Below are 26,078 nucleotides of genomic sequence, written 5' to 3' on the forward strand. Positions count from 1 at the left end.
TGCTGTGGCCACGTGCCATCCACGAAACCACGATGCAACGGTGAGCACCAGCTTCACAGGCACGTGCATGGTGGCCTCCAGCCGAGAGCAACGTGGTCTCCCCTCCACCTCCGCTGGCGCGTACACGCAGGAGCTGCTGGACACGGAAGACGCTGATGCGCGGTGTGCTGTTGATGCTGCTTCGCGTCCTCCATGGTGTGCGGCTGTTTTCTGTGGGCAAGAGGAGAGGGCAGGGCCTAGTGGCCTACGGTCTATTTTCCAAGTAAAAAGGGTCTAAATGTAAAAATGCATGCCATGCTGTCATGCCACATCAGCAACAAATGACCATGTGGCTAATATGGACCTGCGGTGCACGATATAACATGAATAGGGACCCAGAAATGCATTTTCAGAGTTCGTATAGACCTAAGTGACACCTCTTGACAAGTTCAGGGGCCGCTCATGCATTTAACTCATTTTTTTATGTCTTGATTATCAGATTGTTGTGACGTTAGGTTTGGGCATATAATGTGTTTATAAATGGGGAGGATATTGGGCTGGGGCTTGGGTCCTTCCAAAAAGCCCAACTTTAGTGATTAGGTTTTGGGGTGAAAAAGAGGAAGCAAAGTTTCAGGGTCGAGTAAAGGGCATGCAAAATGGTTTCTGTAGAAAAGAGAAACCTTTAATGAGAAGGTATCTGGTGGACCTGATGTCAAAATCATATCCTTGGAGTTGTGGGTGATACTGAGAGATGGGCTTGTGATGTGGACCAGTACCTGGAGTGACTGGGTAAGGGTTGTGATGGTATTGCTCTAGGAGATGGATGGTTCTGTTAGGACTGCACAGCGAGGTTTGTGCTGAAGAATTTTGCGAGGTCGGCTTCATGCTCCTTTGCTACTGGTTTATCATGATACGACTACTGACTGCTACTGGTTTATCATGACACGACTACTGACTACCCTCCTGTATTCTGCACTAAGTGAATAATTAAGTTGGAAGCTGAGCTAGCTGTTGGTCAAGGGTGTGGATGTATGCCCAGACCACACAAGTTCAAGTCCTCACCGAGGCGAATTCGTGTGCCTATTTCTTCTTAATAAAATGCCACCTAGTTCTCCTAGGTTGGTCTATTTTTTTAAAGTGAATAATTAGCAGTGATAGTTCTACTTTCCATCTCTTGAAACACTGTGATCTCATGAAGTTGTTAATTTCCACTTTTAGTATGTGTATGTTATAGTGTGGGCCTGAGTGCATTAGAATTTGGGGTGCATTTTTGAAATGCTGGCTTTGTGCGATGTTCTACTGTCATGAAACTATGGATCGTAAGTTTCTAGAAAAGGTGCTAAAGCATTTATCTTTCAGTTATGCTTGTGCGTGATACTCTTGTACTAATCTTTCAGTTATGCTTGTGCGTGATACTCTTGTACTTCCTTTGTTCTTTCACTAACTCATTTACTTTTTGCACATGCAGTTTGTGGATAAAGGGTCTTTAAGTCTTCATATGAAATTTTTTGGTAGGCAGCTGAAGGATAATAACTATCATGGATGCTACTGCAAATTCAGATGTGCAAAGGGCTGAGGAATTTAAACTTAAGGCGAATGATGCCTTCAAGGGTATGCTAGGATTTGACCTGATTCTTCATTGTAGCTGACACTAACTTTTTTCCCTAACACTCCATGTAGGTGTGTTTTTCACTATGTAAAAATTACTTCTGAGTACCTATTGTAGTGGGCAAAAGATAAATTCAATTATGATAATATGACCTACTATTTTTCTGTGAATTGTTAATGGTGGCTAAAAAGCAGATAGGGACATACTAGGGTTTGTATGCTAAATCTTGCATTAAATTTGAAAGTCGTATGCCTCGATCAATGAAATTAAGTGTGACTTATACTTGATCCACTCACTAAACCATCTAGAGCATTATTTGGCATTTTGGCTACTGATGTTCCTTTACATTAAAATTTTAAATATATTGGCTGTAATCTGGGATCTTCTTTAATGTTCTCTTTGAACTGTGGCACTTACTACTTACATCTATTTTTTTCCAGCAACAAGTTCTCGCAGGCTATAGAGCTTTACAGTCAAGCCATTGAGCTGAATAGTTCGAATGCAGTTTACTGGGCAAACCGTGCATTTGCACACACAAAATTAGAGGAATATGGAAGTGCTGTGCAGGATGCTACAAAAGCCATTGAAATTGATCCTAGATATTCAAAAGTAAGTGATGATGCCAGTGCCACCTCTTGCTGACATGGTCTTTGTTTTTTTTAGTTTCTGCATTTAATGAAGTTTTTTTTTTGTAGGGTTATTATAGACGTGGCGCAGCATATCTTGCCATGGGAAAGTTCAAGGAAGCCCTGAAGGATTTTCAGCAGGTTAGCAAACTGCTCTACTTGTGTACATATCTCCTAGTGACCTAGACTACTGACTGCCAATATTTATTAGGTAGTAAATTTTGTTACTTTTGGTTTTCTGTTTTAAATTAGAAAAACAATCTTTTCCCAGGTTAAAAAAATCTGTCCGAATGATCCAGACGCTACAAGAAAGTTGAAAGAGTGTGAGAAAGCTGTCCAAAAAATCCGTTTTGAAGAAGCAATTTCTGCTGGAGATGCTGAGAGGCGCTCTGTGGCAGACTCTATCGACTACCATATCATAGGTATCTGGTTTTTGAATTCTGCTGGGGATTTGCTCACTAGTTGCTCGATGTTCTAATGTTTTTTGAAAGAAAATTGGCGGTAGCTCTGCCTTGCATTAAAGGGGAGAAGTAATGAATAATTGTTTGCTCCTAAGGGCCACAAAGCTCCCCAGAAGGATGGGCACAACTAAGATTAGCACATACTAATACAGTCAAAGAACTAAGACTCCCATTACACCTTCAAAAAGCACGCTGCCGTTGTTCTACGTTTTCCTTCATTCGCCAAAGCTAGGGATGTGGATCCTTCATTTTGGAAAATCCGTCGGTTCCTTTCTTTCAATAGATTCCACATGCTGTAAATGCTTGCAGCATTAAAGGCGCATTTCTTGTCTTTTGACACCGTTTTAATTGCCGCTTCCCACCAATCCTTAATGGAGTTGGAAATTGGAATTAGGAGCCTGGATATGAGGGAAGAGAAAATTGTTCCCATGCAAGGACCTGCTTCCAGACTTCAACTCTGAAAGGGTATAGCAGACACAGATTCAGCTAGTTTCCTTCTGTCCATGATAGAGTGCACATGAAGTCTGATGTGGCCATCCTCTCCTCGCTAGATTGTTGGATGTTAGAGTTTGTTTTGAACTAGGGTCCATGCGAAGAGCTTGCATTTATTTTCCGCCTCTGCTTTCCAAAACAAGTTGCTGAGTGGCTCGAAGGACCCAGTGAATTGGATTTTATAAGCAGACTTGGCACCAGTGGCAGAGGACAAAAAAAGGGTGTGGTGGACTTGATAGCATAGACAAAGTGTCTCAAATCTACGGTCCAGTATCCCAGATTCGTTATGTCCATTCATCAAAACGTATAAGAACACAAATAAGAATTACTATACTTCTCATTGCCATTGCCTTCTCCTTTATTTCTGATCCATATTTACTCTTACCATAGTACCTAAATTAGCCAATTAAATTAGGTAATTAACCAATGAAACAAACAAACTTATAAATAATCCTCTTGGTCGTGCTCACCACTCGGCTGCTTGGAGTCTAGAGTCTTGGACCCTGCCACCGTGTTGTGTTCTGTGTGCATGCCCTACAAGTAGGCGTCCTTGCCACCCCGGCAATCTTTTTACCGACCTTTCAATCAGCAGTCCTAGGTATTTGCGAGGAATAGCTTTCCTCTCCCCTTGGAATGGTTGCAGTGTGGAATTCGATAATTTAGTATGACCAATTTTACTATTGTCTTCATGCAGTAATGTTGGTTAGAATGATGTGCTAGTGGGCATGCTTTAGCTTTGTTGAATCATATGCATTAGAGTTGTGTGTTCATTATGCTTTTGTAAAGAAAATGTGCAATGTGCTTTAGGTTTATTAGTTACTGTATAACCCAAAATAGTTCAGAAAAGGTGCTGAGGTGCGGGTGTGGTTTGAGGCATGTGCATTTATATGATTTTGGTTGCTCATAATTCTTGTATTAAACATTACCGAAGTAGGCATCACATTTGCCAATAATGTTGCTCCATTTGGATTGGAATGGAGAATGCTGAATGAATAGGTAGAAGTAAACTTGAGGATGCTTAAGGCCTGTTTGGATTCTAGGTCTAAAGTTTAGTGGCTAAAGTTTCAAAATAGTACGTACCAATAATGCAAGCAATGGAAGCTAATTGTCGTTTCCTCCTACGATGCTCCTGTGCCTCAACTGCATTGTCTTCTTCATCACTTGATGTAAAAATCTCTACAAATAAGGCACCCCCACACGTTAGAAAGCTGATTACAGTAAACAAGTGCCAACAATAAAAAAAAACCATTTCAATATTACACCATGCTGATAGTAAACAGAGTTTAAGCAAACATTAATAATAAGCAAACATTCATAGGAAGTTCATGCAAACATTCAAAGTATATGGAAAACAGTAAGTTCATGAAAATAAAGAAAGGCACTACTGCTGTCCCACTATCCTAGTTCATCTAGTACAACCTCTTCGACCATATGAGCCTAGCTTCTTTAGTGCTGAAATTGAAGAATGCCTCGCGGTTTTCAGCCTTCACAAACAAATTGGTAACCATGAAATACTCGATACTATCTTCTGCTGCCCCACTTTCCACTGCCAATTGGAGAGTTTTCTTCATTGATTTGGCCAATTTATCACCTGAACTTTCTTCCTTGAAGTTCTCGAGTATTCTTTTCAGCACCTTCACCATAGGACTCTTTGTTTTTTTTTGTAGGACTCATGGCAGTAGTAGTAGTGCTGCTGGCTCTCTTCCTGGCACTAACACTCATTGGGCTGTATTCCTTCCCATCTTCCTCCTGGTCCTCAACCTCATCAATTCCATCTCCAATTATTTCACCTGGAATACAGGCTGAAGACCCATCAACTGCGACTTGTTCAAATATTTCCTCCAAGTGTGCAAGATTGTATGGAGGTCCAGATCACAGCTTCCACCATTCGGGTTTGTTCTGAAACAAAGTAAACAAGTGTCAACATTAATTAAGGTAGCCTATACGCACGAACTAAACATAAAAGCTGTGTCATCAATACCTTTGTGTGTGTATCCCAGAATTCATCATCAGCCATCACCGAGCCATTAGCATTGCGTCCCAGACCAGTGTGTCCGTTGAGGTACGGCCAAAACTGATAGAGCCTCTTCAATTGATCCCATCTGTTTCTCAGTTGCTTCCTACTGTGTTTTAGGTGGGTACTATTGTAGTACTTCTCAGATATATTCACATAACCCCTGTTAGTAATGAATCCATTGCTATGATTGCCTGCCCTCTTTTCCTCAAGACAAATTTCGCAGAAAATAGAAGTATTTTCAGCAGACCAATTAGCCTTGTCAAAGCGATTACCCATCTACATTGTTTCAAATGAAAATAAAATGTCAACAAGATGTAATTTTGCAACATGTAGGCAGAAAAAATATGGACCAATTTGGCTGAAACATGTAGCCAATCAGCACAGCATAAAGTTTTGGTATGCTGCAGTTTGGCTGTACTACAGTGCTTTGGTAAAGTACACATCATAAGCAAATGGACCAACACACCATCAGGTTCAAGCATTTTGACAGGACCTAGTAGCCTCTGTTCAGATGCATGAAAGGATCACAGGAAAAAGGAGGCTTGTGTGAACTATACGAAATGCAATGACAAGCCATCAGGGCACCTAAAGGCTACCTTGTCACTCCATTCACCTATGTACATACCAATTCTAAAATTTGCAAATTCAGACCATGAATGCAGAACTTAGAAAGCTACTTTGTGAAAGAAAAAGACAACTGTAATCATATTTTGGATCAAGTAAGGTGTGCTGACTGAATTTTTTTTTCCAAGAGTTTCTCATCCCCTTCTTCAATACCATCACCTTCAAAGCCATCGCCTGCTCCGTCAATTTCTTCGGTTATACCTATAGGATCTTCAAATTCTGGAGGGCATCGGTGGCTTGCCGCCTACGGCTGCTGCACTGAATGGTAGCCTAGTGCCGACTTCGGACAGAGAGCCTCCACGTCCACCATTGATAGCTGCTCGAGCCGTGCGAGGAGTGCAGGATGGCATTGAGCCATTGCTACTTCCATCAACACTCGCTGGGGCTTTGCCAGAAGTAGCTCGTGGCACAGCTCCAGCACGCCCGCCGCGCCCAGCGATGCCGACACAGCCACCACGATTGCCTGTGCTAGCAGCAGATCCACCCACGCCGCCACAGCCACCACGTCCGCCTTTGCCAGCAGCAACTCCAGTTCCTCCACGCCCACCAGGCCCTCCACGGCTGCCTCTGCCGCCATGGGCGCCTCAAATGCCACTGCCACTTCCGTCTTCAATCGGTGTCGATTCAAGAATATCTTGGAACAACCCCACGTGCGGGAAATCAAAAGCTGCCGATGAGTTGAGGTCGACCATATTGTCTTGACTGGAGGGCACGAGGATGGTTTGGGAGAAGAAATCATAGGGGAAGGGATCTTCGGGGTGCATGGACGCATCGTCGTCGGGATCCATTAGAGGCGCTGCTTCTTCAACTGGGAGTGACGGCGCTACTGGTTGGATGTGTGGTGGGATGGTCGGCAGTGGTAGAATCGAAGAGGGGGAAGTGGTGAGAAGGCTGGCCGACGATGGGATGGCTGGGTTGGGGCAGTTCGGCGGAATCGCCGGGGGCGTGGGGAGTCTGGGCGGGGAAGATTGGCGCACAATGCTTTTTCACGGAGTTTTTTTTTTGGAGGGAGGCGGGACGAACAGATGTTCACAAGGGCAACGTCTTTTGCGTGCGGGAGCTGCGAGAAACCAACACTCTAGACCACTTTAGCTCTGTTTTTTGGTCTAATGGTCTAAAGTGCTTTTTAAGGGTTAGCTAAAGTTTGAATCTAAATTTCGACCACTTGTTTGGAGACTTTAGATCTAAACTTTAGTGACTAAACTTTAGATGGAGGGATCCAAACAGGGCCTTAGTAGTCATGGCTAAAAGTGAAATGCATGGTCGCAGGTGTCTTTATAGCTGGTGTGGGTGATTGAGGCCCTGTTTAGTACCGCGTTTGCTTTGATTCTGAGCGAAATAAGTGGAATAAGTCCGCCAAACGGGTCGCGACGGCCTCCACCGCGAACACGGCATTCGCGTTCGATTCCCCGCTGCAACGGTGATTGGAAACGCAAGCGAAAGGCTGCGTTTTGGAAAACGCGAGCCGCGTTCCCGAGCATTCGCCCCCCCTCCGGAGCTCTATGCCACCCGCCCGCAGCTCCGCCGGTGGATCCGCCTGCCCGCAGCTCCGCCGGCGCCGGAGGTCCACGCTGCCGGCTGCTCGCCCGCCCGCCCGCCCGCATCCGGAGCTCCTCGCGCCGGCTGGAGCTCCATGCCGCCCGCCCGCCCGCAGCTCCGCCGGCCGGCCCGCCCACAACTCCGCCACCCGTCGGAGCTCCTCGCCCTCGCCCTCGCCTAGAGATTGCCTGGATCTCCGAGCTAGAGCTTGGATTTTGAAGAAGGACCTGGACGTAAATAGAAACTTTTATTTGGGTCTAGTTGTAAGGCTATAGACTCACTGGAATAGTAGTAAACAGTGCTACGCATTTTGAGAAAAGTCCAGGGTTCCCATTGCAAAATGTCCTACCCGAAATAATCTGCAGAGCCAAATGACCAGCTTATTTAGACAGCAGATTCTCTACATCATGGCCTATCATATAATCCTGCTCAGCTTATAAGCGAGACTCCGATAAGCTGAACCAAACAGGGCCTAAGAGTTTCTCTTGCACCTTCTAATAAGGGATACGAGCCTGTCCAGTCATCGTTGGCTACTTTATTAAAAAACTATACCTACTGCGGACTTATTAGTTCCCATCCATTTGATGCTATCATGCTACAGAAACTCGACTAACTTTATTGTGAATTATGCCATCTTGTGTTGTTCCATTGGAAGTTTGAATGTCTATTTATCATGTAAGTCTCGTGCTTTCCTTTTTTGAGTGGGTGGAGACTTCTCTTATTTGTACAACTTATGTCTGCTTATTTCACATTCTAATTAAGGTGCACAATTCTTTTGGTTCACTAGAAGTAGAGCCACATTATGCGGGACCAAGAATTGATGGGGAAGAAATAACGATAGATTTTGTCAAACCAATGTTGGATGAATTTAAGAAGCAGAAATGCATACATAAAAGGTACAATATCTCGTAATGGAACATGTTTCTTGTTGTCTTTATCTGTTCTGAGTCATTTTCTTCGTTAATTTGTCAATGTAGATATGCTTATCAGATTGTGCTAAAAACCTTGGATTTGCTGCGTTCGATGCCTTCCCTTGTTGATGTGGATGTTCCAAACGGTGGTCATTTTACAGTTTGCGGTGATGTGCATGGCCAGGTATTTATGTTTAACGGGTGCATCACTTGAAGTGATTGTTTTGACTTTATTCGCTCCATTGTTTTGTGCATACTTGCTAAGAGAAGAACGCAAAATGACTGCATCACTCTATTAAAGTTGTATCTCAAACTACCTCCTTTTAATTCATCTGTATTTGAAACTGCCTGTGACCGGAAAGTCCCGGGTTCGAGTCGCGGTCTCCTCGCATTGCACAGGCGAGGGTAAGGCTTCCCACTAACACCCTTCCCTAGACCCCGCACAGAGCAGGAGCTCTCTGCACTGGGTACGCCCTTTTGTATTTGAAACTGCCTATTTTTTAACGTAGTTGCCCACCTACAAATTAACAAACAGATTGGTCTTGTAAAATAAGGTATTGCAGTTATGGAACATGTTTGTATCTCTTTTTGATGTACCGTATTGAACTATTAGTATAACATAAAGCAGAAATAAAGCTTGTCATTTCTAAAATTTGACATAGGAAGAAAGAAGAAACATTAGCCTTGATGCACAGTGATTATCAAGATCTTCAGTACCTGAGGGGATTGTACATCTGAAATAGTGATTTCACTTGGCCTGGCTAAAATTTGTATTGCCATATGATTCCTTTAAGCTGCACTGGTTGGCAGTTAATCTTTTTTTCCCCCTGTGCAGTACTTTGATTTGCTCAACATATTTGACCTCAATGGACTTCCCTCAGAAGAAAATCCTTACCTCTTCAATGGTGATTTTGTGGACAGAGGATCTTTCTCTGTTGAAGTCATACTCACCCTTTTTGCTTTCAAGTGCCTCTATCCGAAAGGTATTCTCACATATTGTTAATTCCGTGAACTGAGCAACATTGTGCAGTTTGTTTCTTCTCTTGAAAGATGCAGGATTGTTTCGTGTCATTTCATTAAGAAGAAAAATATAGTACAAGGAGAGATCTAGAGGCCTCTCCAAGATCCAACCCACTCACGATATTGTTACTTGAGCAGTTCTGGTGTTATGTTAATTTTGATAAACATGGCCTTTAATTTGTAGATGTACTAATATTGCACTGGTGAATCTTTTTAATCTTTCAGCTATGTACCTTGCAAGAGGAAATCATGAAAGCAAGAGCATGAACAAAATATATGGCTTTGAGGGGGAAGTGAGGTCAAAGCTGGGCGAAAAGTTTGTTGAACTTTTGCTGAAGTCTTTTGTTGGTTACCTCTTGCGCATGTCATCAACAACAAGGTCTTTGTGGTTCATGGAGGGCTATTTAGTGTTGATGGGGTGAAACTTTCAGACATCAGGTCCATTGATCGTTTCTGTGAACCACCTGAAGAAGGTACAATATCCTCTTTTTTCTATACTTGGTTGATGCTGCTTATTTCCAACTAATATTATGAAATGATTTCCTACTGTGTCAGTTCATCTACACTTGATTTAACTATTATGTGTATGTCTACAGTGTTCGTGGTTTGAGTTTTCTTTTACTATCATCTTAAACCAGTATGATGATATACTGAAGCTCTATGATATGGATTGACTATGGTAGATGGATTAGCAGAGAGATCCCGGATAGCAGCCCTTCCTCGGGAACTATCTTAGGATCTTCTTCTTGCTTGATTACAATCAATACCGGATTCTCTCTTTTATAGAGACAACTTACTTGACCCCTAAGTAATATCCTAACCGAATCAATCTATCTTATTCCTTTCCTAACAAACCAAACCAATCTAATCTAATCTAATCCGGTACTGTCCACGCGCTACAGTACCGCGTGGGCCCCTGGTCCGGCTCCACTTGCCATAACACTACTCCACCCCTCCAAGACAGCTTGTCCTCGAGCTGTGGCCATTGCTAGGGGTTCTGCATGATGAGGTTGTAGGGCACAGCAATGCACTTGGCATACGCGAAAACCTCGTCGTCGTCCATGTCGCGTAGCGCGCGGATGTTGCCCATGACGGAGCGGACGTGGTGCACCGCCTCGACGACGTTGCCCATGCCGGCCTTCCCCTTGGTCCAGATCATGGCGGCGCCCTCGCGGACCTTGTGGAGCGCCTCGCCAAGGTCGCGGCAGCCGCAGACGAAGGAGATGCAGGACGTCGGCGGCGGGGGTCAGCACCTTGCTCTTGTCCACGTAGTCGACGCCGACGGCCTTGGGCTGTAGGGACGGCAGCTAGCAGTGCTGCGTCGTTGTTGTCGTACGCCGTCACCACGCTGCTATGGATCAGGGTATGGGTCGTCGGGGTCGGAGATGGCGACGACGTCCTGGCCCTGTCCCTCCAGTGCGGCGGCACATAGCGTTGAACAGCGTTGGCGCCCACCGAAGCGGCTACCAGGTTGGCGTTCGCGCTGGCATGGCTGGCAGCGTCGATGGCCATGTCGCCCTCCAAGGCCTGCACAGGAAGGCAGGGGCGGCTGAAGGCGACCGTGGCGGCGGTGGGTGTCGCTGCTGCCCGCACTTTCTTCTCTTCCTGGAATTTCTCCAAGCGCGCAATGCGCTCGTCATGCGAATTCAACCGCTTGTTAATGGTGGAGAGTTGCGCAAGGATATAGTCAAGCTTGGCATTGATGGCCGCAGGATCGATGACGAGGCCGGCCATGGATGGCGATGCCTCGGGACTGATCTCCGATACCAATTGATATGGAATGGCTACGGATAGATGGATTAGCAGAGAGAATCCCAGGATAGCAGCCCTTCCTCGGGAACTATCTTAGGATCTTCTTTTTGCTTGATTACAATCAATACTGGATTCTCTCTTTTATAGAGACAACTTACTTGACCCCTAAGTAATATCCTAACCGAATCAATCTATCTTATTCCTTTCCTAACAAACCAAACCAATCTAATCTAATCTAATCCGGTACTGTCCACGCGCTACAGTACCGCGTGGGCCCCCTGGTCCTGGCTCCACTTGCCATAACACTACTCCACCCCTCCAAGACAGCTTGTCCTCGAGCTGTGGCCATTGCTAGGGGTTCTGCATGATGAGGTTGTAGGGCACAGCAATGCGCTTGGCATACGAATTCAACCGCTTGTTAATGGTGGAGAGTTGCGCAAGGATATAGTCAAGCTTGGCATTGATGGCCGCAGGATCGATGACGAGGCCGGCCATGGATGGCGATGCCTCGGGACTGATCTCTGATACCAATTGATATGGAATGGCTACGGATAGATGGATTAGCAGAGAAACCCAGGATAGCCGCCGTTTCTTCGGGGACTACCTTAGGATTTCTTCTTGCTTGATTACAATCAATACCGGATTCTCTCTTTTATAGAGACAACTTACTTGACCCCTAAGTAATATCCTAACCGAATCAATCTATCTTATTACCTGGTCAGCTTGCTGCAGTATCACGTGACGTAGATTCCCAATGTACACATGACTGCTTCCCATTAACTTGGAGTAGCTGAACTATGGACTTGAGTCAAAATGTTGAACAATGTTAGCTATTATTCTTTTTAAAGTGAAGCCAAATTTCTATATGCTTTATCATTGAAAGCACCCATGTGTGTGTACTATTTCCTAACTGAATTTAATTCCTGGGTAAGGTAAGCACCCACGGCAAGTCTTGGACATGCTGGGTGGGTAGGAACCCCAGATGGTCCTAATCAACTGTCGTATGCTCAGTTCTTGTCTTCTCGACATGTTTGATACTTTCATGGCTTGATGCTTTCAGGATGTATGATGCCATCTTTCTATTGGCTGCTTGGCAATGATGGGCATATGACAATGTTACTACTGGTTCTTTATGGCAGGTCTAATGTGTGAACTACTATGGAGTGACCCTCAGCCTCAGCTTGGAAGAGGTCCAAGCAAACGTGGTGTTGCTCTTTCCTTTGGCGCAGATGTGACTAAGAAGTTTTTACAGGAAAATAACCTGGGTAAATATCGTGGGATCTTATTTACTGAAGGGGAATTTACTCGAGAAATGTTGTCACCTTTTGTTTTCTTGATGAGTTGCCAGATCTTATTGTCCGGTCCCATGAAGTAAAGGATGAAGGCTATGAAATTGAACATGATGGGAAGCTTATAACAGTCTTCTCTGCGCCTAATTACTGTGACCAGGTATAGGTGTATAGCTTTATGCTACCGTGTTGCTTGCTTATACCAACTTCCATTTGTATTGTTATGCCATTGAATGCTGATTGCTTTTCTTGATGTTTTTTTGTTTATCGAGGCAAAGAACAGGTTTTTTCTGGTCCATTTTTGTCCTATTTTTTATTTATTAATCTATGCTGTCAAATTTATGTACTATTGTATCGTGCTGTTTTAATCTTGTGAACTGCATTTTTGATATAGATGGGCAACAAGGGTGCATTTATTCGCTTCACAGCTCCAGAAATGAAACCAGATATTGTTACTTTCTCAGCTGTGGTGAGTAGTTCTCTTTTCTTTCCTTTGTGTTAACTTTGGATCACTAGCACAAGCTGTTTATGTGGGAAGTGTTGATTGAAGCTCAAGGTTTACGTATATCCTAACAGAGGCAAAAACTGTACAATGTCTGTTTTTAAGAATTTGCCCAGTTTGTGTTTACATGACCTTGAACTTTTAGTGGAACATTAGTATTCACATTTTGTCAGAAACTGGAATCAGAGGACCAAACCAACAAAGAAGCAATGAGAAAACATAAAATTGTTAGGTTCCACGCTTCAGGTGGTTATCACATGGAAACCACCAGATTTCGAAACACCTTCACATGTTACTTATCAAATGCATTTCCTCATGGTTATGGTTCCCCTTTGTTGACATTTTGAATATCCTTTTATCATGCTCCTCTTAAACTTCTTTTTAGCACCAATCTGATTAGCAACTGGATATCTGATTAAGGGGTTTTCACATTTGCTGATGCATCTTGCAGCCACACCCTGATGTGAGGCCGATGGCGTATGCAAATAACTTCCTCAGGATGTTTCAATGACAGAATATAGCAACCTTGTTTAGCAATTTTTATCAGATGAGTCTGTTGTTTGTCAGCTCCCAACACATTTCTTGCTAGGTTTAAGTATATGCTCCCCTGTACAACGGATCAAGTGATGTAAGGGATTCAACTGTCGATTTACTGGGATGGTACATCCATTTTTGTGCACGAGTTGTCATTCTTGTAACTATCAGTAAACAGTCTTAGATCATTAGATTCTAGTTTACTTGTAAAATTGTTAAATCATCATTTCCTTTATTTATTTATCATCAAGTTATACACACATTTAGTACTTATCAAATTTATCAAATTATTACTTGTGTGCCTCAGTAGTACAATTGCTCTTATCTGAGTAAGTAATCTTTACATTTCAACCCATAATGTTCTCATATAGTTTGGTATCATTGGTGATAATTCTGGTCATCATGTCTTTGAAATTGCGAACTCGGATCAATTGTGTAATTGGCATGTCCAAGTTGTAAATGTTCAGACTGAAATTTGTGCTCCGTTTTGTCGCATGTCGGCGTGGGCTTGTGGTGGAATAGGCCTCTCGTTGAGGCAGGGTTTGCATTCTCCTCAGAGTGGTGAGCGTATTTGCAGCGGTCCCTCTGCACGCATGAGTTAGCAAGGCATTCATGATAAATGGTAATGTACTAGTTACCATTTACTAGTACCTGCAGGGTGGTTGGATTGGGAAATTGGGTAAATTGTTCCCGTTCGGTAGGACTTATTGCTGCAGCGGTTGATTTGTCGTGAGAGAAAAATACTGTTCTATAGCTAAAAAAGTAGGGTTAATTCTGGCTGATAAGCTCAAGCGAAAGGGCTCCTTGAGCACTGACATGCTATCAGATCAAACTTCGATCTTAGAAAGTGTTGAACCAAAGCATGTGGATAACAAGGTTCGTCATTTCACATCATTGCATTAATGAGGGGGGGGGGGGGGGGGGGGGGGGGTGTATTGTGTGTTAACTTTCAACCAGGTTGCACAAGCACAAGCTACTGCAGTGGCCCAGCAAGAAAACAGAAGCCACTCTCTATATGCAACATGACAGTTGCATATAAGGAAAATAACGACCCCTATAGTTTGCATTGCACCCTCCTTAACCTTAACCATGAATACTACTAAGGTCAATGGATCAGTTAAATCTCTGGCATAGAATTGAAAGGATCAAGACACCCGGTTTGGATTTTCTATTATTGAAGTTTTCACCTATCAAATCGGCAACGATGTCCTAGTGTCTTGCTATTGGTCCTCTCATGCGTGAGTTCATAATTCAATGTTAGTATGGATTGACTTAGTATTGGTGATAACATGTCAATTTCTTGTATAAATATCACAGCGTCATGTGCCAGGCAACTTGCCATGGTAACGTTTGACATGCCGGGGAAACATGGGGCGGACAGGTAACTAAGCCCTTGTTTAGTTCCACCAAATTCTCAACTTTGGCACTATGCAAAAAAAAAGATTTTCCGTCACATCAAACTTGCGGTACATGCATGGAGTACTAAATATTGACGAAATCAAAACTGATTGCGCAGTTTGGTTGTACTTTACAAGACGAACGCTTTGAGTCTAATTAGTCAACGATTGGACAATTATTACCAAATAAAAATAAAACACTACAGTGCGCTACAGTGTTACAAATTCTGGCGGCGCCAAATCTGCCAGCGAAGGGCCTAAACGAAGTTGCATGACGCCTGCTTATTGCCTTTGCTTATGGTTTGACAAAATGATCCTGAGTACGAGTCTCAGTCACCCTCTCCAGAGTCATGAATCAGGATGTGACATGGGAACACAATCCAGGACGTGACCTAGGAATTAGGTTCAAACAAAAAGCTCGTTGGGCTGCCTTAATGGTTCGTTTTAAAGTATTCTATTTATAACTCTTTTAAATTTAAAATCAAAATTAGCTAATTTTAAATCAAAGCCAATAGTGGTTCGGTTCATTAGTTGTCTCAGCATTTCCTGTAATGGAGAGAAGAAAACACAGACACGAGCATAGCTGGTGATTTCTTCTTCATTTTACGTTTATCCCTAAACAAAGGGTGAAGGGTAATTCTTCTTCGCGAAGAAAAATTTACCTCAGCTAGGTGACCCAATCTTGCAGCGGTTAAACTAACAAGCCAAGCATATACTGTATAATCTGTAAATTAATTGACAAAAAAAAAGAGAGTAGCTACAAATAAAGAAACAGCACTCTTAACTTTATCTATCTTCAGAGAGTTGCTTGTTTGGCTGGCAGCTAGTTCAGTTCCTCCTCACACTTCTCAAGAAGGAGGAGGTCTGGGTGATCTCTGGCAGCGGCTTGTCGGTGAAGCGTATGAGGTTGTAGGCCCAGGCGCCGGCCACCGTCCCGCAAATCGGCCCGGCGAAGTACACCCAGATGCCGGCGTAGCGGCCGACGACGATCGCCGGGCCCAGGGTCCTCGCCGGGTTCATGGACGCTCCTGATACAGGCCTGTGCAGTGCATCGCATCAGTTGCGCTTTTAATTAACACACTGTGTTAGTTTTGCAGATATATGCATGTATTGCAGTTGTACATGCACATTGTTGCGGATTCGGACGCTTCTTGCATTTAATTACCCGGCAAAAAGCACGTTTAGCAGGACGGTAGCTCCGACAGCGAGGCCAGCGAGTTCGCCAATCTACAAAAGAGCGGGGATAATGTTACATGTCAGCCACACGCTGTCCACGTCATAGTTTTGTCTACGAGGAAGAGAGATTTAAGAAAGAAAGAGAATGTGCTTATGATTAGTTTCACTAAAGCACTCAATTCTATGTTTGCTCCGTATGAGTATTCTAAGGGCGTCTCCAACAATCGTCGACTTAGCTCGCTGAGTTGGTTCAGGGGCAGGCTTGGACTAACGTGGAGGGGAGAGAACGAGCAACAAATGAATCGCTATCGATTTGTTCGGCGCTAGTGCAGAGCAGGTGGAAGCCAATGCTAATGGGGGCATGCAGCTTTTTTTTATTCTAGTGGCGGATGGGAAGCCACTGGTGGAGAAGAAAATGATGTTTTTAATTAATTCTGAAGTATGGGTTAATTCACAACTGGTTTGAAGTCGACGGCACCGCTGAGGATGCCCTAAGAAGAGGCATGGAAACTTTACCATTAGCCTATTACACATGTGGACCACCGTATTTATTATTCAGAACATATTATGACCAAACTATATATTGAATAGATTCTCCATTATCCAATGATTCCAATCTTCACCGGAAATGGACAATGTTATAGCTAAAGAAGTACTAGCTACTCTATTGAAGATGCTCTAAGCCTATTCATAATTTTGGATTGTCTATTGTTTTTGGTAGTCTGCCAGCTAGGCATGTGCCCGATTTATAATTAGAATTTACTTTTGCAAAACTTTGTTACACACGTTGAAATTACCATTACACGAATAATTGATGAGTGCAGTTTGATTAGTCTTTTTTTGTGTGTGTTATAATCTATTGACCTGGGTTGCTTGAGTCCAAGATTCAGTACAGATGCTTGCATTGTCGACTATTTATCCATTTTTGAGGTTAAAGACATGAGCGTTAACATTGATGTTTTTTTAGTGATTTCGTCAATCTAAAATTTTTAGCCTGGTCTCTTGTAAGCATCTGTGTCAGACACCATGTATATGGTGTTTCTTAAGGAGGAGGATTTCAACTATTCTATTCCTTTTCTTTTTACCCAGCTCCTTTTATGGCCGAGGCATTATTGTTCCTCTAAAAGGCACACAATTCTATGTGTGCACACTCGTGCCTGCGCCATGCAACCAACCCAACTAGGAATAATCAGTTTTCTACACAGCCATGATGAACAAAGTCATCAAATTATTAGTGTAATGTTAACTACTTCCTCCGTGCCAAATTATAAGTCATTTTGACTTTTTTTAGTATATTAATTTTGATATATAGCAAAACCGATGTATCAAAAAATATCAAAGAGATTTATAATTTGGAACGGAGGAAGTACTACTCTTCCGTTTCAAATTCTAGCACCCTGTTCGCTTAGCTTATAAGCCGTACTTTTTCAGCCAACGAACAATATTTTTCTCTCACAGTAAATCAGCCAACGGTACTTTCAGCCATGGCTTATGAGTCAAGCGACTCCTTCATTATTAGTCAATCTATACTATCTCAAACCCTTCAATATGTTTTGCAAAAAGAAAAAAAAAACATCTCTGATTCAAAACTTCAAACTCCTTGGCTGGCTAGTGCAAGTTTTTAACGAAAAGTTGTTGCTTTCCCTCGTCCGAGTCTTGAATCTTGACGAGGAAGCCTTGATATTAGGAGAGGAGTACCGTTGCCTGTATTATTATTTTTTATTTTCCTTTTTGGGATGAGGGCGATTGATGGTGGATAGCTGAAGCTGAACAAGGACCCGTGACGGACCGACCGAGCATAGTATTTATGACGATAATGGTCAAAGTTTGAGGTTTGGCGCTTACGGCTCGGTTGTCCGTGGCGACGAACATGAGGTTGAAGGAGATGATGAACTCGATCACCAGCGACTGCACGTCGGAGCCCGCCGGCACGGTCCCGAAGAAGTGCTCCCGCGCGTTCCCGAACAGCAGCCGCAGCGTCAGGCTGGCCGCCGTCGCCCCCATCACCTGCGCCGCCGCGTACGCGGGGACCTGCCTCCAGGGGAACCGGCCGCAGGTGGCGAACGCGACGGAGACGGCCGGGTTCAGGTGCGCGCCGGAGATGTGGCTCACGGAGTACACCATCACCATCACGGCCAGCCCCCACACGATGCAGATGCCCGGGAACGTGTCACCGTGCCGCCCGTGCGCAGGTTCACATTGATTGCACCAAGGTGGTGACCAGATGCAATCATGCAAAGACCAGCAGCTGCTGCACGGTGTGAACTTGCATGCATCACCAGCACGACAAAGATGTTTGTGAAGGGAGTAGCAAGTAGCAACAACGCACAAGAATTGTTTGGAATTTTTCCCTTAGCCGCCGTGTGCTTATTACAGTATTGTTCTGAATTTGGCCATTTCTGGCGCACAACTCGGATCAGAGGACAAAAGCAGTTTTCATCTTGTTCTTTCCTCTGTCTCTGCTCTCTAGTTGTGTAACACTGTTCGAACGCTACGGACCATCCCTCCCCAATCCCAAGACCATTTTTGGTAAGCTCGCAATTGCATGCGAGAGCCACATACCTATTACTGAATTGCAAGAAACAGAAGCCACCATCAAGTGATTGAAAGCAAGAAGCGTACCTTCTGCACGAACGGTACGGAGAACATGGCGCTGCTACGACCGGCTCCGTCCTGCTCCGAGCTCTCACACCTTGCTTCGTCTCCTCCTCTGCCTTCCTCCAAAGCCAGGGCGCCCTCGTGCACGCCGTTTGCAAGCTCTGCTCCTGCCATCTCTGCCTGTAGCAGCAGCAGCAGCAGCAGCAGCTAACCGCTCGTGTTGCTAGGAGGAGGAAGAAAAAAATGACGATGGAGGAGCAGCTTGTGCCTCGTTTGCTTGGTTTATAAGTCGTACTTTTTTTTAAGTCAACGAATAGTATTTTTCTTTTACAATAAGTCAATCAACAGTACTTTTAGTTATGGCTTATCAGCTCAGCGAACAGAGCACAATCTAAAGCACTATTTATGGGGTCGAGCTCCAGCCTCTCCTGATAGATGGCGAGATGCACCCGTGTCCATGTGTCGTAAAAGATTTGTTTATTTATCCTGATTGCCTTCGTCGACTGACTGACCACTGAGACTAGTCTACTTATATGCATGTGTGTGTCCGGGAATTCTTCACAATGCATATAAAAGAGTTTTAAATAGGGTAAAGTATAATTTACACCCTCTAATTATCGTCAAAGTATAGATTTCAATCTCGAACTTCAAAACCGGATAGCTTTGGTCCTCTAACTCTTGAAAAAGTTCTACTTGCATTCTTCTGGGCGGTTTTGCGTATGAACAGTATTTTTGATATTTCCAGGAGGCGTCGAAATTTTATATTATTTTTTTAAGCATCTTAACGTCCTCAAATGAAAAAACTCAAAACTACAAAGTTGTAGATCTCATTGAGAGCTACAACTTTGGTATAAAAAGTATTTTCATTTAACTCCATACAAATAATATATTAGTGCTCTAATGCGGCAAGCGCTAGTTATCGATTATTATGGTGCTGAAATTTTATATTATTTTTTCGAGCATCTTACTGTCCTCAAATGAAAAAACTCAAAACTACAAAGTTATAGATCTCATCGAGGTATACAATTTACATATAAAAATTATCTTCATCCGCCATCGTATTGAAGGATTTGGGAGTTGTTGATGAGTAGCTCTCGCGTGATCAACATGCATGTAGCTGCTGACCCAGAGCTCGAATTCGCCATGTGATGATATCATATTTAGTACTATCTCTCTGAAATTTCATTGACTTTTGACATCATATCATGTAGAATCGTTGAGATTTTGTTGTCCTTTACAAAAAAAAAAAGTTATAAGTACACAAAGGAGGCATTTGTTAGAAACAAAGAAGTGATTCAGGATTTACTGTCACCGTGTTAAAGTCTATACATGGCCTAGTTCCCGTAAGCCCATATAAAAAAAATCTGTACATGGTCTGGAAAAGTTTTTAAGTGTGCGATTCAAAGAGGTGGCAAGTTATGGTTATCCTCTAGCTTACAGTTGTGAATGTGTGTTCAGGGTTAGTATTAGCGAGTTAGAAAGAACTCTTCCCGGATGCTGATCAGAGGAAGTTGATGGAAGCTAATACTTTCTTCATGGCCGGGATTCATTCTTAGCATTCTTGTATATCGTCTGTGTGATGCGTACATGCACGTAACATATGCCACCCAAAGCATCTGAGGTCTTGATGATCTTCTAGCGAGCTTGGTGTGTAGTGGTGATGACTTGGGTTTGTGGGGGCGAAGAAACCTCTTCCTTGGGCCACGTTTAGTTGGCCCAAGTTGGCGCCGCCGGATTGACTGCAGCTTACTGTAGCACACTGTAGCATTCCGTTTTTATTTGGTAATAATTGTTCAATCGTTGACTAATTAGACTCAAAACGTTCGTCTCGCAAAGTACAACCAAATTGTGCAATTAGTTTTTGATTTCGTCAACATTTAGTACTCCATGCATGTACCGCAAGTTTGATGTGACGGAGAATCTTCTTTTTGCATAGTGCCAAAGTTTGGATTTTGGGGTACCTAAACAAGAGCTTGGTCAAGAAGCTCCACGGTGAATGGCGCCAAAGTGACCGGGAGAGTTGGGAGGGATGATGAGTCTCCGTGGCTTGTGGCACTAGCATTGGTTGTATGAGCCTTTTTTTGGCAATGTCAACACATAACTAGGGGAAGACTTGATGACTGAGAGTGGAACTTGGTGGAGCTCTGATATGGACTAAGGATTGCGGTCAGGCAACTGATACAATCCTGTACATTTTTGTCTCTGGTGGTTTGGCCCAACCTGACCTATTCTTTTCTTACCATGTTTAAGATTCCGTAGTTGTGCTTGATTTGTGTTGCCTTTGCCTTTCCTAGTGTTAGGTCAGTTAATAGGACTCGCTCTAAGTTGTAAAACTCTTTGTGGGTTTTGGTAGCTAGAATAAAATAAAAAAAATTCAAGGTACAAATCATACTATATAGTAGTTCATAATTTTCAAGTGAAGTTTAAGTAGAACACTAGCCTTAAATTTTGAGACCCAATTTACCCACTACCCCTCTTGGGTTTTGAAATGAACCAGGATTTCAAAACTTGAAATTCTGACTCTCTTGCCCCACTGTCATAGTCCCAGGATATCTCAACTATCATGGGCGTCCACTTTTTCAGCTGATTACAAAGTCTTACAACAACAGAGTATAAAAATAGGGATAAAACTAACCTAATTACAAGCTCTCTAGTCTAGGATCAATCAAAATACCGAGGCTCTACTCGTAGCAGCGAAGCTTGGCGAATCTCCAATCCACGGGCATCCTTGAGAGTAGACCGCAAACCAACTACTATTCTCAACATCACTGCAAGACAGGAAATCTGCACACCGCCAGATGTGTGCAGGCCATGGTCAGCACAATGAGCTTTAGTGGAAAAATACAAAATAAAGGGATCTAGCGATCCTAATAGTCTGGCTATAGTTTGCATCCTTAGCGCATGCATAAGCGTCAAAATATATAGTGTATCTTCTCAAAATCCTAACCCATTCACTCGTTCTCACCATCCACTCAACATCACATCTCACCACGCATCATCCCTCACATCACCCTCATACTCTCAGTCTAAGCGATGAGGCAGCCTCTGCACGCCCCTCATCTCAACGACTTCTGGCCAGACCTTAACTTCAGGGGGGAGAGAAGCAAGCACAAGAGAAGCTAAAGGACCAAAACAGCTCACAGGAACAATCAATCCTGACCAAAGAATCGCGGCTATACGTATAGATTTCACTCTACAAAGTGTGTGTACACCACAAGATCTTGGTCATCGACGTTGTACACCGTCTAGGCGAACACCGTTCAAGAACTAGCACTTTCCTCACCAGACTGCCCCAAGTGGAGTTGCATATGGCACGACGCATACACATGGGATCGTGATTAGTGTAGTCGAAAAAATCATCGGCATCCTTCTCTCTATGCTCCTAGGGCTAAACCCCATGCACCTTTCCTCCTACAGAACTGGCTTAGTCCGCACTAGCTCAATAGAACGAGCCCCACCATCATTTGAGGTTCGTGGCATGCATGTTTAGATATTCCCGATCACCAGGCATCAGCCTACCCTTAATTGGCCAGAGCAAGCACCTTCCACCAAATCACGTGGCCTCACGGGTAGCCACCACCATAACGCCTGTCATGTATCCATCATGTCCATCGTATCACAAGAACTAGAACCGGGGCTCTCCATGCACCATGTGCACCCTTCCAAGATAATCCTCTCGCTCTAACCGATATCACCAAAGAAACAGGTCAAGGCAAGGAATATCTCCAGAACTCCTCAAACACCTCAACCCACACGGGATTCAATGCTCCTGTCGCGCCAACTAACCATCCATCCCATGGGGAAGCCTCACGGCCTACCCCGTTCCACCAACCACCCAAACAACAACCATCACATCACATAGCAAGGCATATATGTTATTATGATGGAAGTAAATGCAAGCAAGCAGGTAGGCAACATATAAGTGCGAGCGTGAAGCTAGGTAGTTAGGATTGAAAGGTTTCAATCAAGGCAATCAAGGCTCAGGCAATAGCATGCATCACATATTCTAGCAAAGGATTAAAAGTAAAGTACTAGCAATTCTACTTTGCAATGCCTAATAGGATTCTCTAAGATAAGGTGCTACCATGACACCTGCGATGTCGAGGAAGTAGTGGTACACTCCTCTAGAAGTCACGATCGTCCACCATTGGGATCTGTCGACGAAATATGGTCGGCAGTCTACCTAGGGGTATACCCAAAATAGTAGATTATCGGTAGACAGGTGCGCAAGCCATGAACGAGATAGTGATGCAAGACAGACACAAGGTTTTATCTAGGTTCGGCCGCCGTGAAGGCGTAATACCTACGTCCTGCGTCTGATTGTATTGTTGTATGTCAATGATCTAATTTTTGAGAGGGGTCCCCTGCCCGCCTTATATAGTCTGGGGGGCAGGTTATAGATCTAGAAATTAATCCTAATCAGTTACAATTGCCATAGGTGGCCGGATAAGGATTCCTATTCTAACCGACCAGGATCTTGCTTGATCTCCAAGTCTGCCTTGATTCCTTGCGCGAGACTCTGAGCAGATCGGCTGGGCCGTGCGTTGTCTTCTGGTGGACCGGACCCCCTAGTCCGAGCCGGCCCAAGTCTAGCCGTAAGGATATAGGGGTTAATACCCCCCACAGCTAGTCCCCGAGCACCATGTATTATGTTGTGACACGCTGTTTGATCTTCTTCGGCTAATGTGGTCTGTCTTCATCTCCAACTGGTTAAAACATTGACCAAGCAAATGTGCCAGTATTCTGGTCAGCACAGAGAGTAGTAGACCACGATTATAGCCGAAGATTCCGGTTGTCCGAAGAATGCATGGTGCTCTAAACAAAAAAGAAAAAGATTTCTTTCCTGATCAAGTGTGCCCACTTGTATTTCTGAAAAGAAATGTAAGTGACCCTTGTTCAGTAATAGATATGGACAACAATTAGAGCATAGGGGTCGATAAAATAAGCACATTCACCGCAAGGTGAAGTGTGCCCACTTAATCCCCGAGTCTGGTAGTAGGTGACGTAGGCACATGGTGCCAGGGTTTAAAAAGAATTTCCAGTTAAGTTGAGAATCCAATCGTCGTACAAGCGATACAAACTGCACCGGTAGGTGCATCGTACCGATGTAGTCCCTGAGCTTGCTGGAAGGCGAGGTACCAGCCTTGTAGCAAGGTCTAAGTGAGAAAAAATAAATGCCTCTCAACTGTATGTGAGTACAAATCACATGTAGCCGAGGAGAGCAGTCCCCGAGCAATGGTCGGAGAGAAAAAATAAATGCCTCTCAACTATATGTGAGTACAAATCACATGTAGCCAAGGAGAGCAGTCCTCGAGCAATGGTCAAAGAGTGGTCAGGGCAGTCCCCGAGCACGATTGTGGTCGAGACAGTCTCGAGCACAAGAGTGGTCGAGACAGTCCCCGAGCACTAGAGTGGTCGAGACAGTCCCCGAGCACGAGGATAGTCGTGACAGTCCCCGAGCACTAGGGTGGTCGGGACAGTCCCCAAGCACAAAAAGTGTGACAAAAATCCATATGCCACTTTTACCATTATTTTATGTATTTATTTATTTGTTCTAACAAGTCCGGTCTGACACGTCTGGTCAAAAAAGTAGATGGGTATAGCATGTCATACTGCCTTTTTGTCTTGTCAAACAAACAGTTGCGTGGCACCTGTCAGTAGGTGCGTCAGCGCGGGCCCTCCCACACTAGCAACGAAGAGACACATATATTGGCGTAGATCTCGAGGCTGTGAGAACAACCGTCTACGGCGCGTGCACACGTCTCCCAAGAATCCCGAGCAGATGAAACGGCATAACTCTTGGGTTAAATACAGTATATGATAGGTTAGTTACTATTTACTGAACCCCATTGCCATTCGCAACCGTAGCTTTCTTCTTCCTCTCGCTAACCAACCCTAACACATCCAAAATCGCCACCAATCAATCTGCTGCCGCTTTGACTGCCTCCTCTGCTAATCCCCCGCTGCTGTTGAAGATCAGAACACTCCCCATTCACTAGCAAGGCCAGAGTTATGGCAAAAAGTGATGCACAGAAGAAAACAAGGGTCATGGTGAAGGAATGGTGGAAGTCGAGAAGCAATGAGCAGACCATTGAAGACCACATCACCATGGGGGTACTCCACAATAAGGAGCTCGCAGGATGGCATGCGCTGGAGGGCGAGGGGTACCCCGATCCACAACCAGGTGAGATCATGGTGTTAGAGGATTTCTTTAAATGGGGATTTGGGGTTCTGATACATCTATTTCTTCAGGGGCTCTGCCTTTACTATGAGATTAGGATTTGCAATCTGTATCCCAACTCGATCCTCCTTGTCGCCACTTTTATTCATCTGTGCGAAGCGTATGGTGGCTTCTAGCTCCATTTTGATTTTTTCCGCCATCTTTTCTGTCTGTGGAAGAAAGGAAGCGGTGGTTCGAAGATAGCCGGGGGTGTATACCTCAACCTCCGTGATGGCATGAAAGCCTAGTACCTGCACTACCCATGGAACACGTCGCTCGACAACTGGTACAAGAAATGGTTCTACATCCACGAAGAGCCGAACATGATCATGCTGTGCGACGCGGGCTACATTCCGGAGAAGAAGACAAGTTGGTCAGAGAAGCCCGAGCATCTTGGACAAATCCTAGAAATATTTGGAATGATCCCATGGAAAAAACTGGATGGCCCGAGCGTGGTCGGGAGTTTCATCAGCCGATGGGTCTAGCCCTACTAGAGGAGGGTACATCCTGGCTATGAGTATCAAGGGAGCGCAGACCCAACGAGGACGAGGTAGAGGGCGCTTGACAAAATCAAAGTCAAAGCTAGAATTGGCGAGCTATTTAACTTAGCCGATCCAAATTATGCCAGATTGAGCGACATCGAGCATGCTTTCAAGCTTGCCCGACCTCCCCCAAATGTAACTTGTTTTGCCACGTACCCGTAGTCTTATATTGTGGTAGGGTAAGTGGAAACTTACTATGTTCACTCCCTTTTGTTACCTAGGTTAATGGTCGTGATAGAGGGACAATGTTTGTGTTGCCACCCCCCGAAGTAGAGTGGCCACAAGAAGGTGATCCCACTACCTAGACCAGCGTCGAGATCGAGGACGAGGATGTCGACTAGGCGGAGCTCGGAGCTGGAGAGGAGGCAGCAGCCAAAGCTACCGGTAAGCGGACGGCTGCCCCCAAACAGTCGAAAAAGAGATCAGTAACCACCCTGCTCACTAGGGGAGCGCTAAATATCAATGAGCCCAAGGAGGGCCCAAGGGAGAAATCGGCCAGCAAGCGTCGGCAGGCGATTTTTGCTTGGTCGGACAATGACGCAGAGGAGGGAGAAGATGCAGACACCTTTCGACTTGTCCCTCGAAAGAGGGGGAAGCAACTGGAGTCGATGGAGCAAGGTGGGTCCTCCACGCCTGTGGGACCCACATCACCGACAGCGGTGAAGGATGCAGCTGGGTCAACCTCGGGAGTACCTGGGCAAGGAACATGACCGGTGATGGGAGCGACAACTCAACCGAGCACGCCACCGACCATTGCAACGTGAAGGACAAGTGGCGGAGGGGTCAAGCA

The 26,078-nt window shown here is 44.5% G+C and overlaps 2 pseudogenes; one reads left to right on the top strand and one right to left on the bottom strand.

Annotated features, from left to right (window-relative positions):
• The first annotated feature begins 67 nt into the window (after positions 1-67).
• LOC136510620 (serine/threonine-protein phosphatase 5-like) lies at positions 68-13,642 on the top strand (annotated as a pseudogene).
• Positions 13,643-15,427: 1,785 nt separating this feature from the next.
• Positions 15,428-18,725, bottom strand: LOC136513743 (aquaporin NIP1-3-like; annotated as a pseudogene).
• Positions 18,726-26,078: the final 7,353 nt, after the last annotated feature.

This window comes from Miscanthus floridulus, chromosome 16 (assembly GCF_019320115.1).
Source record: "Miscanthus floridulus cultivar M001 chromosome 16, ASM1932011v1, whole genome shotgun sequence".
NCBI classification, from domain to species: domain Eukaryota; kingdom Viridiplantae; phylum Streptophyta; class Magnoliopsida; order Poales; family Poaceae; genus Miscanthus; species Miscanthus floridulus.